This window comes from Perissodus microlepis, chromosome 10 (genome assembly GCF_051167445.1).
Source record: "Perissodus microlepis isolate ML-2025 ecotype Zambia chromosome 10, ASM5116744v1, whole genome shotgun sequence".
Taxonomy (NCBI): Eukaryota; Metazoa; Chordata; class Actinopteri; order Cichliformes; family Cichlidae; genus Perissodus; species Perissodus microlepis.
In genome coordinates, this window is record NC_140470.1 from 5203764 (window position 1) to 5217749 (window position 13986).

Here is a 13986-nt window from a genome sequence, read left to right on the forward strand (position 1 = left end):
ATCTGACTATTTTGTAAATAACCAGTGCAGAGCATCTGTTGTATGGTGTTTGTTGGCATTGTAGTACTGAATCATTGTTGGTCTTTTGGTTAAATAAAATTTGAGGATGTTGTTCTTCAGGTTCTGTCTTTGCTGTTAGCTTTCATAGTAAATTCAAATTTGTGTTCATTGTCTGGTTTTTGTCCTTAACCTATACTGTGTAAATCTTAATCGTAACTTTTCACTGAATAGCTACTCAGTTACTGGGTGTGTGTATGTGGCTGTATTTTTTTTCTCATTTTAATCTAAAACAAAAAAAATGCTCCACGATTTTGTTGTAAACGTGTAAATGTACAATGACAATTGGGGCTTTTCTATTATTACCTATTCTACTTTCAGATATAGATCAATACAATTTTTTATTTAAGTATTTTATGTGTTGTTGGTTTTTTTTGTTGTTGTTGTTTTTTTAGAAAACACAACCATATAGAAAAATATTCTTGACCAGTCTACATTTTACAACATAATTTATACAGCTTTTTTTTATGGGTGCACAGGACCCCTATATGATACATGTTTCCATTGCTGTGCATCTTGACAGAATAGCTACAAGTCAAAGCTCAACAAAAGAAACATTCAGAGGAGGGTTGGTAGTGTGAGGAAAACTTTATGACAGCAAGGGATTGTAGCTGACCTGAGTGAGTATTTTGTTGAATGAAGGAGGACTGTGGTTATTGACCAATAAAGGCAAATGAAATCACATTTCCCAGTTTTGTTATCAACATCTTTACGGGCATTTTTAGATGTTGTCATTCAAGAAAAGGGAAAAAGGTACCATTGATGCTGTAAACAACCTACTGTACAGTACAAGACTTAATGAACTGTAAATGTGTAAGTTTCATCCATCCATCCATTCGCTTCCGCTTATCCTTTTCAGGGTCGCGGGGGGCGCTGGAGCCTATCCCAGCTGTCATAGGGTGAGAGGCGGGGTACACCCTGGACAGGTCGTCAGTCTGTCGCAGGGCCAACACACAGGGACAGACAACCATTCGCACTCTCATTCACTCGCACATTCACACCTAGTGGCAATTTGGATTACCCAGTTAACCTATCCCCACACGCTGCATGTCTTTGGACGGTGGGAGGAAGCCGGAGTACCGGAGGGAACCCACGCAAACATGGGGAGAACATGCAAACTCCACACAGAAAGACCCCGGCCTGATGGTGGAATTGAACTCAGGACCTTCTTGCTGTGCGGCAACAGTGCTAACCACCGTGCCACCGTGCTGCCCTTAATGTGTAAGTTTATATAATTAAATTACATTTTTTAATGGTTATTTCAGTTGTGTTAAGACTTTGACAGTTGAGTGTGAACTATGGAAGATAATTGTATAAAGCTTACAGATGGACCAACTCACCATCTGTGATGAATACTGGATGAATCCAGACATTTTTTTGCTGTGGCTGTTCAGCCCTCTTGTTTTTCTTTTGAGGAAATCACAGCAAAAGCTGGGACGTTGACCTAGAGAAGATAAGCTGAATTTAAGGTAAATGGCCTGCATTTGTATAGCGCTTTTCTAGTCCATAGGACCCCAAAGCGCTTTACACTACATTCAGTCAAATGGACAAGGAAGTGATGTCAGAGATCATGTTCTGCATTTGGCATGGTAATTTTTATGAATTAGATCCATCCATCCATTTTCTTCCACTTATCCCTGTCAGGGTCACGGGGGGCAGGAATCTATCCAAGTTACCATAGGGCAAGAGGCAGTCTACACCCTGTACAGGTTGCCAGTGTGTCGCAGGGCTAACACTTAAAGACAAACGACCAGCAGCACGGTGGTGCAGTGATTGTTGCTGTTGCCTCAAAGGAAGAAGGTCCAGAGTTCGATTGCATCTCTTCACCAGGGCCTTTCTGTGTGGAGCTTGCATGTTCTTGCATTGGTTCTCTCCTGGTACTCCCTAAAACATACAGTTAGTGGGGTTAGGTTAATTGGTCATGCCCACAGGTATGAGTACATATGTTTGTCTATCTATTTTTTTTTTTTTGTTAAAAATAATCAAATGACTGAAATGTGTTAATTACTGAATGAATTAATGTTACAGTGGCTTTCATTATGGGTTAATCTTGAAAGCTCAATTAATTTTGAGGATTTTAAAATCAGTCATTTTAAATCATTAGCCTTTACCAGTATTATTTTGGAAATATAGCCTTTTAAATGCGGGAGTCCAGGAAAACAGAGTCCAAAAAATCAAAATCCCAGCAGCAGGGGTCCAAAACAAAACAGAGGAGCTGGGTCAATCATGACTCCAAAAAGACAAAGTCCAAAAGCAGTTCTGGGGGCCGACCCAGAGATCAACAGCACCGTAGTGGAAAAAGGAGCTGGTCCAGAGACCTACTGCTTGGAAGGCGGTGGCAGTGCAGCAGGCGTGGATGTGACCCAAGGCTCATGGACGGCTTGGCACGTGGCTGATGCACAGAAACAGACAAGGTAGGACCAGATGAGTAAGGACCAGATAGGGCAGGACCAGATGGCGCAAGACCAGACAGCGGGGTGGTTGTTGCAGATGGTTGAGCAGGTGGTTGCGCTGCACGCAATGGCATGGAAGCCGCAGGTGGTGGCGCTGCAGATGACGGCGCTGCAGATGACGGCGCTGCAGGTGACGGCGCTGCAGGTGACGGCGTAGAAGTCGCCGGTGGTAGAGCAGATGGTGGCTGAACTGGCTCATCAGAGCCGTCAGGAGGTGCTAGAGGGGCTCACCAAAGCCCCTAGTGGAGACAGACGTTAGCGGCTACCACACCAACGTCTGGAGGTGTGGGAGTTGTGGGTGACTGAGCAGGTGACTGAGGCGGTTCCTGCTGTGACTGACTTTTAACTGCTCTCCTCCAGAAAACAGGAATGGGTTCTGGGCCTGGCCGAACATCAGCCATCCCCACCGGAGGAGCAGATACATGTGCAAGGAAGAACTAGCTTCTGGCTGCCCTTACCCTTGGAACCTGTGTAGAAGCAGAAGCTAGCTGGACCTCTGCCACTCCCACCTGAGGAACTGAAATAGGTGCAGGGGAGACCTGGGCCCGAGCTGCTCTGGGAGCAGGAGCGGGAAGAGGAAAGAGAAGCTCAGGAGCAATGACAGGAACAGTCTCAAAAGATACAAAATCAAAAACTGTCTCGGGAGGTGCAACAAAGAGGAGAAACCATCATGAGAGGATAGGCCCCTTGGGAACAGCACCAAGCAGGGCAGACAAGATCTGCAAAGCGTAGTGTGCTTGGCCAAACGCATCATTCGGTCAGAGCTTCCTGATCTGCTGTCCATCTACACCAAGCGGTGCAAGACTAAAGCCAGGAAGATTATGATGGACCTCTCCGTTCCCAACAATGGACTCCCACTCCCCACTGCTGAGGTCTGGGAAGCCCTTCTGCTCCCTAAAGCCAAAACAGAGAGAATGACGAGGAGTTTCTTCCCCTAGGCTATTTGGATCCTAAACCAGGTGTGACATCACCACACGCATTCTGGTTTTTTGCACACTTCTTATAATTTATAATTTTTTCTTATTCATAAATTCTTTTGTAAACTGTTATTTGCACAATTTTACTGTAAATTTTGTAGTAATCTGTAAATCTGTAAATCTTACTGTCAATTCTTACTGTCATATAAGCATTTCACCACATGTCATACTGTGTGTGTGACAAATAAAATTTGAATTTGAATTTGCACAGTATGTACCACCGGCAGACAGAGGAAGTGGCTGACATCCAGAAGTCCTACCAGTGGCTGGACAAAACCGGCCTGAAAGACAGCAGAGAAGCACTAATCATGGCAGCACAAGAACAAGATCCATAGAGGCTGGGGTCTATCACACCAGGTGAGATGCCGGTTGCAGGCTGCGTAAAGACACCCCTGAGACAATCACATAAAAGCAGAGTGCATGCCGCCAGCAGGCAGGGCATCCATGGAATGCCACAAGCAAGTGGCCAGCATTGTGTACAGAAACATCTGGGCCGAATTTGGCCTGGAAGTCCTGCGGTCAAAATGGGAGACGCCCCCTAGGGTGAACCTGTGGGACTTCCGGATACCTATGGACAAAATGGTGATGGCTAACCAACCGAATATAATAGTGATGGACAAGCAGAGGAAGACTGATGTAGTGATAGACACAGCAATACTGAATGACAGCAACATCAGGAAGAAGGAACACGAGAAGCTAGAGAAGTACCAAGGGCTCAGAGAACAGCTTGAGAAGATGTGGAGGGTGAGGGTAATAGTGCTCCCTGTGGTAACTGGAGCACTAGGTGCAGTGACCCCAAGCTAGGTGAGTGGCTCCAGCAGATTCCATGAACAACATCCGAGATCTCTGTCCAAGACAGCAGTCCTAGGAACAGCAAAGATACTGAGCAGGACCCTCAAGCTCTCAGGCCTCTGGTAAAGGCCTCTGGTATATATGTGTTAAAGCATGATGATGGTTTAATTTTAAAAGTACACGGCCAGGAAGAAAACATTATGATCTTTGTCAAATACAAACTTAACAACGACTTGAGAGACACAGTGTGTAACATTAATCAATAATGTTAGTAAAAAGTAACCTTTACTTATAAACATTACAATCGGCGCTAAAATAAGAAGCATATTCCCAGAATATTATATAAAACAGTCACTTCTCATAAAAAAGGGTGAAGAGGCAAGGCAGGAAAAGAGTTTTACTAGCCATGGAAGTTTGTATTTATGTGTTTTTAACTATGTGGACCTCGATCTTAAATAGCTCTGGCAATTAGCACTTAGAAGCTTAATAAGCAGTGGGTATACTATACTTGAAAAAAAAAGAGGGGGGATAGAAAATGTTGAAAAAAGGTAGCAATGCAATAAAAACATCAAAAGGGGGACAAAGCAAAAGAAACCAAACCTAGACATTTGAAAAGTCTTTCTTCATTTGGCTTATTATGAAAAAGTAAAAGCAAGAAGGGTATTTTCAAAGGACAGTGATCTTTGGAGGTAGTTGTCTCAAAGAATACAGACTTTTTTCAGTTAATTAAACAGACAGATTAAGCAAGAATTGTCAGCACAATCATATGAAGCCTCTCCAGGGAACATCACAGCAATATTTAAAGTTAGCATTATAACCTTAAACAACAATGTGGCTGTATAAGTTAAAGTAATACTGACAGCCAACTGCATGGCCATCCATCAAGTTGTATTTGGAGAGCCATCCAACTCTTTCAAAGTGTCCTGAAAGCGCTTCACAGCCCTACAATCAGTTTATCCAAACTGCCTCAATATTTTACTGACAATCTGTAAGGAAAATCTATCATTACTCAAAAGGAGCAATTCATAAAACTCAACAGATTCTCTAGGCTAAATCACATCTCATCCTGAATTATGTGTAACCAAGCTATAACCTATAAGATATAAACCTTACTCATCTTAAACCTCCTTTAGGTACAGTTCACAGGCATTGGAGAATAATATACATTGTCTCAACATAAGCACATCCAATATCAATTGTCAAAAAATCTGATATTTTTATGCCTGTACATTAAATTTGCAGTCTGAGAATTTTTTCTCAGAATTGATTGTACACAGTAGCAGAAATTAAAATTACTTTAGTCATTAACTTTTGATACTCCTGAGAACTGTTTTCATTTTTTATTTAATTTAATTTTTCCACTTAATATTTCAATTTGCTTTTTAATTTGAGTTATTTTGATCATTTGGTTTCATTCAGGAACCAAACACATCTGATTAGCATTAGAAAAAGTTTATCAGATGTGTAAAATATACATTTTTCATGGTTCCATTTTCAAGTTATCAGGGTGACATTTTCACAAGCACTTACTTGCTTGGGTTGCTATCAGTTTACTACTGATTACAAAAGAGAGCATACTTCTGGGCTGCTAGAAAGTATAGGACATCTAATACATATATCTATTGGAGTGATTATGACAAATAATAGCTATTTATTGGGCCAGGGACATTAAAAATACAGTCCTATTGACATGATTCAGTGCCATATCTTGTATAACTCTTGTATAACTATCTTGTGTAAATAGCTTATATACATTTTTTCATTTCACTTACATATGGCAACATTTCAGCAAAACCCGGACTGTTTACAACCTTGGATGTGTTTATGTTTTAGTTAATGGTAAATGTTAATTAGCAAATGTTTTTGTGGCAATATGCAAAATTAAGATGGTGACCCTGATAATATTAGCATTTAGCCCAAAGCACTGTGACCATAATAGCTGTAGGTGATTGTTGATAAATGGCAGAGTTTGCTATTCTATTCTAAAAAGGTCTGAAAAGGTCTCTGAAAGGTCACCTAAAAAAAAACAAGCAAAAAGAAAAACAAAACAAAAAACAAAAAACAGAACAATTATAAGAATTACATACCAACCAAACAAACAAAAGACAAACAAACAAATTCATTCACTCCCATTCATCCCATAAATTTGGATTTTTGTTTTCATGGTAGTGAAAGGATCAGTGCACAATGCCCAAGTTACCAAAAGATCATGCTCATTTACATGTGGTTCTTAGACAAATTTAATCAGCATTAAAAAAAAGCACGAAACTACATATATTGGACATATATTGCCCAGGAGGAATGTAAACAAATCTGTTGTCTATGAAGAGATTGATATAAATGTTCGTCAGTAAAATAAAATGTATCAATGACATTTGCCATTAATTTGGTACCTATTGATAACATAAGTTATTGACTTACTTCCACCATTTCCATAGCTGCTTTATAAACTGTAACCATTTTTTTTTTTTTTTTTTTGCTCCGCTATACCTCCAACTGCCTGAACACCAAGACACATGCTGCTAGCTCTGCCTAATTTGAGTGTAATAACTGTGTAGCAATCCTTGGACCATTAACTTTGTATATGTATTTATTTTATACTGGAACTTGGCAAAGTCTCTCAATTCATTCACTATGTGAAACAAGCTGTTTTAGCTTCCTTCTTCCTCTCTTTAAGTTAGATACATTGGGCATCTTGGATGTGTTGTTTCCAGCACCTGGAGAAAATGATGATATCATCCAAATACACACAACAGCTTTCAGATCCCCCAAGGTTCTTTCCATTAGTCTGTGGAATGTCGCAGGTGGTTAAACTGGTAGAGACCCAAGGGGCAAATTAATGCAGTAATCTCCTGTACCTCATTTCCACCTGCCAATAGCCACTATTCAGGTCAAGTGAAGAAAATACAGTAGCCCAGTGGTTCCAAAAAGTGGTGGGCGTGTCCTCTGGGTGGGATGCAGAGCCAATGATGGGAATGATGGGAGACAGAATGCTTGGACACCGTTAGGATAATGGACAGGTTTTTGATGGGCTCCCACTCAAACGCAAAGCAGAGGATGAAGCATGAAACTGATGCTGTCCATATTAAATGTTTGCAGCTTTGATTACTGCTGTTAGTCTATTATTTGTCGAGTCTGTATATTTACTTTATTTTATGATGAATAGTTTTTTGGTGGGTTTTTTTTCTTTTTCAAGTGGGTTAATTTTTTTCCATGTTCAGTTTCTTGGTGTTTTTTGGTTGTTGTTGGTTCGAGGTTCTCAGTTTGAGCTCTTTAAAATTTGTGCACCATTTATTCATGTAGTGGTTTGACCTATTTTTAGACTGAGGTAAACCCCCACAAAGGATTGTCTAACTTAGTCACATGACCCCCTGGGTTTTTCATCAGGTCATTAAATAAAATGCGATAAGGAAAAGAATAACCATGTCAACACAACAGTGGTTCATAACGGAAACAATAAATTAACAACTACTACAATTATCGGCAATTTGCAGAATTCTGTGAAATAGCCAATACCCTGCTTCATAAAAAAATATAACACATCCAAAAAACATTTATTAAAAAAATTTTCATTTCACATAAGCAGCCAAAAAATGCATATTAATGCATTTTGGTCTGTTAACAAAAGGAAACTGCAACACAGTGGTCCTTATCTGCATATTTTAGTTTCAATTTTGAAGAATCTGTAACTCATAACAGCATAAATGTGAGCTTGTATGTTCTTTTGTTTTGTTCACTATTCAACCCCACAAACAAAAACAATAATGAAAGCAAGACACCACTGAGACCCTGCTCAGTGCACACAGAGTAGATGAAAGGAGGTTACTGTGTTCAGTGCCATGGTGTTCCACCACAGTTTGTCAGTGCAAATATAATGGAAACAATAACATGTTTGGAGAAGAGCCTACTCTATTGCACATGTTATTATGGGTTTGTGCAACAATATGGCGCATCCTTTCAACACACTTACAGCGTCACGTTTTCTCTGTAATTGTCTCTCTGTTAATGCCACTCCCCAAGGGTTTGTGATGAGAGACTGAGGCCAGATGAATGGTTTATATTTGTCTCCTCATTGGCTTTTGATAAAGACAACAAATCCATCCTCTGAGGTTTTTCCTCATCTTAGTTACAGTCAACTAACACTGAAAGACACATTGCATTACATTACATCCTTAGTAATAACATTTAGTGCAAACAAATTGGCCCTGAAGTAAAATGTGCAACTCAGGAAGAATTAGAGCTCTAAAAGCAGTTTTCACTTTAAACAAATTTGCTTATTTTATATTTGATTCACAGGAAAGGCTAAAAACTATTTTAATGTTGTTAAATCAGTGGGGGAAAAAACTTTCAAGGTTGATTAATTTTTAAAATAGTTCAGCCTTTTGATAGAATTATTTAAAATGAAGGTTTCATATTGAACTTTTTATGCATTTGAAGACATAAGGAAGATATCTTGATTTCAGGAAGGACCTGCTCAGCCCTGTAAGAAAATGGGACAAGAAGATAATGAATATTGAATGACCATATCTACTTCAAGCAGTCATCTCCGTTCACCAAATCCCATCAGCACACAAATCATCTGTGTGGTTATGCTGAGTTAATTAAGATCTAGTGTGTGGAATTAATCGATTCATGCCATTGCAAACGTCTTCAATCGCTGAACCTGTCCTGTTTTTTTGCTTTTTTCTGTGAGAAGGAATGAAGTTGATAATATATTATTAAAATACACTCATTTATTTTCCTTTTAGAAAAGCTAAATTCATAAGTCAGCGGCAGACAGGGAAAGGCTTTAGTTGAGTTCAAAACAAACCAATAGGAATACCAAGTGAAGATAGCAAGATCCACTGTGTACTTCTGAGTCACTGTTTCTGTGTGTGGAATATCATTTGGGCTTTTATCTGGGGAAATACTGTACCCTCTCAGGCTTTCTGGACTTCCACAGATAAGAAAAATAAGTAAGATTACACCTCGTTTTTCTTCTCAATGCCAACATTTTCTTTTCCATTGCCGGTTGTAATTGTGCCCTCCAGACATTTATACAGTTAGTTCAAGAAATGGGCTAGACAGAGCAAGCACTCTTGGTGGAACCAAATGCCCCATTGAGGCATTTTCTGATGCTGCTGTGACACATGCTGGAAAGCAATCACCTTTTACTCAGTTAAGTAAATTAACCAGGAAATGTGTAAAAAAGGGGGAAAAAAGCAGGAGTATCATCTCGGTTATCAGAGGAAGCCTCAATTTCTGCATAATGGCTTAATCTCTTTCATTGTTGCTGAGTGATAATTTATCATTTTTCCAGTCTGAAAACACAATTATCCATGTAGGAAACAAATTCTGCAACTCTGCACAGTCCTTGAGGAAAAACTATATGACAGAGAGATGCAGAAAGCGAAATCACAAAAGATGAATCATGTCAGCATATTTGTGGTCTTAGTTATGTCACAGCTTTCCCTGTGTATGTGTGTGTGTCAGTGACTAAACTCGTGTCTAAAAAGAAGCCACTGCGTGAGCAGCACTTTAGCAGAGCAGCAGCAGCAGCTGTGGAGCTCCATCTGTGTCTACACAGGAGGCATTCAGGCACAGTATTGAGCTGTAGGTTACCTGTGCTGTGGAAGTGCTCAAACATCAACATGCAGTTACTGTTGTATGATTATGTGCTCAAAGAAAATCGACTTAAAGCTTAAAAATAAAGCTTAGTCCTTTTTTAGAGCCTGAATAAAACGCAAGCTGTTATTATGCCTGTCAAGTCAACTGGACTGACTGAGGTAGGTGTATGTTGGTTGAGTCAGATGTGTGTGATACAGTTAGGTATACAGATACCAGCATGACCTCTCAACTGATATTCCATAAAAGCATAAACATGCAGTGAAATACAAATAGTTGTAGATATTTACATACATCCTGTCTGACAAATAACAACAGAGAGCAACAGAGTTGCCATACATAGAGTTTGGTGCTTCTTAGGGATCCTTCCCATGGATATAGTTTCTAGACAGTGCAACAACCATTGCAAGAGTATTCTCTAAATTCTGTCCATGACATTTGCTTTGACCAGCTCTATTGTACTTCATGTCCATTGCAACAGGGTGTCTAATCAAGGAGCTCCACAAAAAGGGGGGAGGTTGTTCAGACAATGCAGCACAAAATGATTTATGGAAAAGTGACCCAAATTTACTTCCTATTTGTTTCTATATAGAAAATGATGAGGTATCAAAATTTTGGTGAATGCTGGTGAAACACTACTTTTTCATTCGCAGGTTGTCAGTTTTTGACATTTAGTTAATTCCATTGGTATCTCGTGAGTATGCTAAGATGTCCTTATTGTCCATGTCACATTTAGCTCTTTGACTGCCTAAAAAGGTGCATTATGATACCTGAAACTGGTATGTTTTAGTGCATAAACTAAGCCACTAACTGAGTGAAATCAGAAGTAAAAGCTTAGTGAAAACTAAACGGTCAGTGAAAATAAATCCAAACATGATGCAAAACCCAGAACTTCGAAACAAGGCAAACCAGTCTTCTGTCTGATAAACTTTTGATTATTCCACTGACAAGACACCCTTCTTGACTTTTAATACTGACTTTCAAAGAGGCATCTACTGGCATCTCATATTGCCATAGGCAGCAATATCATGATACAGATCTCAAAGAATGTCTCTGGAAGTCTAGCAGCATCTGAGGGAATGTTTGGATTTGACACCTTGGCATGGTCAAGCAGGAGTAACAGATAAAAATAAGAATACATTTTTTTATTTAACCTATAAATTTATAACTGTGTTGGCTGCTGTTTTTTTTTTTTTTTTTTTGCCTATAGCTATGCTAGCTAATTCCATCCATACAATTTCAGAAGAGTTTCCCAGAAACTGCATTTCCACACAGCTACAGTTTAACATGCAACATTTAAGATGCACCAATTACAAAAAGGTTCAACGTAAATGTTGGCTGATTTATGTTAGGTTAGCATTTTATTATGCTAATAACTATTTGTCCAAACTAAACAAATGAAAACTAAACAGTTTTAATCAGGTCAGAAAAGCAATCTTACACCTTGAATTCAAAACAAATATGTTAAATATGTTGATACTGAACTAAAAGTCTTGAGCACTGTGTGACATGGTTAACTGTTTATCTACATGGGGGATTAAAAATATTAATGAAAAATGAAGTAGGCATCTAAGCAAAACAGAGGGATGAGATTCAATGGAATGAGTAGGTGCTCTGTATTCACTGAAAGATGTATTTAGTCATCTGCAAAAGTCTGATCTTTTGTGAAAGTGCACCATGACATAAAATAACCTTAGAAAAGAGCTTCTTGGTGCTCATAATGCTGGATTTTTAAAGAACCATTTCCAACTTCTTGTTATAAATGCTAAATGGACTGACACTAACATAAGTGCTGTTATATGCTTGATGATAACTCATGTCAGGGTTTTTATGGTAGAAGCTGCGTTTATTCACACATAACTACTTTAATCATGTAATCTACAACACATGGAGAAAGGCATGCGGTGTAATTTGGGGTTCAATCCCCTTATATTAATCTTTTATCACAAGAGATTTTCTATGCTTTTTATGCTGAAAGCAACAATTTGTATATTTCTTGCCACATGCAGGTTAAATATTTATGTTAATCAAGATGGTGGCCTGTGTAAATGCAGCGTCATGGTGCTCTCAGCATTTTGTTTTTATTGCATATGTTTCATCTGTTCAGTTCTTGAAGCTTTAATTAAATATGGAAAAACTGAATGTTTGAATACAGGGAAATGGTACAAACTTAAATCAACCGCAAAACTAGACAGTTCAGGGAAGCTTTTGCCGTTTCACCTTTATGGCATTGAAGAAGAAAAAGCAGAGAACAGGCTGTTGCTTGGCCAACAGCCTGTTGAATGCCAGTCCAGAGAGAGGTGTGAGGTAGCTGGAGACTAAATCACAGCAAAAATTTCTGGCACAACTTCACCTACTTCCAAGGTGCGTGAAGAGGACGAAAAAAAATCACAATACAGGAACTCCAGCAACACTTTAAGGGAAGAGGAACAACTTTATTGCCTGACCAACGCGTTTCGGCTTGTGGCCTTCATCAGGGTCAACCTGATGACCCTGATGAAGGCCACAAGCCGAAACGCGTAGGTAGCTGGAGACTCTAATCATGTAGAACTGATGCTGGTGCTGCTGCACAAGTTTCATAAGTACAGTTACTTCCCATCCAGAGACCATAATATTCTGGACAAAGTTTACTGAAACATCCCTGGGACATATCAAGCTGCAGCATTTCCACACCATAGCATGTAAGATCACATCTCATTGGAGCTGATCCCTACCACTTCAGTATTATAGGACTGCATTGAACATGCTGACTGGGAAGTGTTCAAGGATGGCATTTAGAGGAATAGAAATTATTTGTCCTGGCCTATCTGCATTTCTGTTCTAATTCTATCCTAGGCACAAAAACCATCAGAGTGTTTGAAATCAGAAACTGTTGAGAAGCACTAACGCAGCAAAATGTTTGTAAGTTACCCAGGTCAAACCTCTGTGGTAGCCATCTTGTTTTTCCAGTAAAGAGGAAGCCCGCCTCAAATGCAGTTCTTTTGTAGGCCAGTTTGAAGTGAGAAGCCGTGGTCTCCGAGTATATAAAGCTGGCAAGACATTTGATATGTCCAAATTCAGGAGAAGGATGCTTCAAAGAATCCTACCTACCTGCTCCACATAGGTAGGATCCTTTGACGGCCGGGTAGGACGGAAGTGAGCAGCTGTGAAATGGACACCCTTCTAGCCTCTGTTCAAGTCCGCCCTTACTTCCGCGTTTTTCTGGTCGCTAGCGCCACAGCGCGAAAACTTTAAAACGTTTATTAACTTGTGTTCTTAAGAATTATCTTCTTGATAACACACATACATATTTTGTATTTTTTTAAGTTATCCCATTTTTTTCTGGCCTGCAAGGGGGTGACTTTCCCCTGCTGGCCCATCTTCTCCAGAATTGTCCTGATCACAAAAAACAGAGAAGAGAGAAAAACCATGGCAACTATGATAATCCCTAAATCCAAAAGTTTTCACGGCAGAACACAAGAGGAATACGGTCTTGACATCACAGGTTCTGTACAGCATGAGGGTTAATAAAACTGTACTCACATAAATATGATGTGTAAATTGATTTATTCTTGTACCTCCATGCCACAGTGGCCGAATTCTTCACCCCAGTGAAGAGGTGATCACTTTCTACTATCATTTTAAGCCATTTGGTCTTTCTTGCCTAACACATATCACAAAAAAGGTTAATTTGCAAAAATCATAATTGCAGCAATACATAAAAAACCACGGGACCCACCATACAGGCTAGTTTACAATTATTTTAATTTTAATAAAAAACATGTCTATGCAGATTCCCAAAGCTTAACAATACAACTGCTATGAAAATGTTACTTTTGTACCACCAGATTTTCATATAGTTAGATTTGAAAGTGTTTTCCTCTCCGGCTTCAACTGCCATCGTTATCAGAAAAAAATCTCCTGTACGGCCTGCACTGATTCCTGGGATATGGTAGGACACGAAGGATACACCCAACCCATCATTCAAATTTGGGGAAATGAAGGACGCATTTGGAGGACTCTTTGAATTTGGACAGCCTTTGTCACGTTGCTGTGACGTCATTGCCTACAAATACGCCATTTGAAGCATCCTTCCCCTGAATTTGGACACAGCCTATAGTTAA

The 13986-nt window shown here is 39.5% G+C and overlaps 1 protein-coding gene across 1 annotated transcript in view; it reads left to right on the forward strand.

Annotated features, from left to right (window-relative positions):
* Nucleotides 1-13986, forward strand: part of opcml (opioid binding protein/cell adhesion molecule-like) — a 404984-nt gene that overhangs the window by 143989 nt on the left and 247009 nt on the right. The gene's annotated exons all lie outside the window — the stretch shown is intronic.